A 1,911-nucleotide genomic window follows, 5' to 3' on the forward strand; every position below is an offset into this window, starting at 1 on the left:
TCTCGCCAAGTTGCCCAGGCAGGTCTCGAACCCGCGGGCTCAGGCCATCCACTCACCTCGGCCTCCCAAAGTGCGGAATTACAGGCTGAGCCACCGAGCCTGGCCAATTTTTATACTTTCATTGCCACTTAATTACAGGTATGTTTTTTATAAATAACACCTACCTTGATTTTAGTTTTAAACTCCAACTGCCAGGTTCCTATCTTTTAAGAAACGTTATCAGCCAGGCGTGGTGACTCACGCCTGTAATCCGAGCACTTTGGAAGGCCGAGGCTTGAGGGCTGCCTGAGCCCAGGGTTCAAGACCAGCCTGGGCAACTCGGCAAGACCTCCTCTCTACAATAAATCAAAAAATTAGCTGGGCGTGGTGGCATGCACCTGTGGTTCCAGCTACTTGGAAGGCTGAGGCGGAAGGGTCACATGAGCCCAGCAAGTCGAGGCTGCAGTGGCTGTGAATATGCCACTGCACTCCAGCCTGGGTGACAGTGAGTCTCTGACTAAAAAAAAAAAAAACAAAAAAACGTGATCACGACTTATCTCACTCCTTCATAAATCATTGAGTTTTCTTTCCTGTGTATTTAATTATACCTGTTTTGAGAAACTGGTCCTTTGTTATTTGTCATGGTCCCCTTCTGCCAAATCTTGGTCTGGGAATAGCAAAGATATCCCTCCAGTCAACATAAATACGGGAACCCGTTTTGTCTTTATATAGAGTAGGGACTTCTGCTTCTTGTCTGGTCCTGTCCCTAGAGACTTGCCTTCTTCTGACTGACCATTTCAACAAAAATCTGAACTGAGATTCAGAGATGGCCAGCCAGTCAGTGCTGCTTAAAAAAATCCAAGATAAAGCTGGGTGCAGTGGCTCAAGCCTGTGATCCCAGCACTTTGGGAGGCCAAGGCGAGAGGAATGCCTGAGCCCGCGGATTCGAGACCAGCCTGGGCAACATGGTGAGACCCCGTCTCTACAATAACTTTTTAAAAAATTAGTTCTGGCTCCTTGGAAGGCTGAGGTGGAAGGATCGCCAGAGCCCAGCAGGTTGACGCTGGGGTGACTGTGAGCATGCCCCTGCACTCCAGCCTGGGCGACACACTGAGACTCCGACTCCAAAAAAACTGTCTTCCAAAGTGGCTGTTCCACTTGGCACTCCTACCACCAAGGAGAGTTCCTGTCGACCCACATCCTCACCAGCATTCGATGTTGCTGGTGTTCCAGACGTCGACTAGTGGTATCTCTCTGTTGTTGGAACCATTTCATTTTAGCCATAGGCTGTCATCCCAGTACTTTGGGGGGCCAAAGTGAGTGGACTGCCTGAGCCCGCGGGTTCGAGACCAGTCTGGGCAACCTGGGAAAACCTCGTTTCTACAATAAATCAAAACTTAAGGCGTGGTAGCGCAGGACCTGGAGCTCCGGCTGCTGGGAAGGCTGAGGCGGAAGGATCGCCAGAGCCCTGCTGGTCTGACGCTGGGGTGGCCGCGAGTGTGCCACTGCGCTCCAGCCTGGGAAGCGGAGTGAGACTCCGACTAAAAGCAAAAAATTCACCCGCACAAAAAATGTATGAGCTAGCTGCCTGTTACACCAGGAAAGGCCAAAAGCCGGATTTTTACAAGAGCAAACGAAATGTAAGGAACCCCAGAAAAGTCTAAACAAAGGACGTGCTCTTCTCTCAGGAAACCAAACACCCGAGGGCTCAGTTTCCGCGTCGCTCCACGCCGGGCGGCCACACGGGCGGGGCGGAGTCGGCAGCCGGGAACCCCCAGCATCGACCCCGAGCCGCGAGCCGGACTGCAGGCCACGGTTCTGCCAGCCCTCCCCGGACTCCCTTGCCTTTTTCCCGGCTTCCACGCTGCACCGAGCAGCTGATCTGCAGAGCGAGCCGTAAGGAGCGGCACGACGTCCGTCGAGAGGCCCCAG

Source organism: Carlito syrichta, unplaced genomic scaffold (genome assembly GCF_000164805.1).
Source record: "Carlito syrichta isolate Samal-C Ts95f unplaced genomic scaffold, Tarsius_syrichta-2.0.1 Scaffold111613, whole genome shotgun sequence".
NCBI classification, from domain to species: domain Eukaryota; kingdom Metazoa; phylum Chordata; class Mammalia; order Primates; family Tarsiidae; genus Carlito; species Carlito syrichta.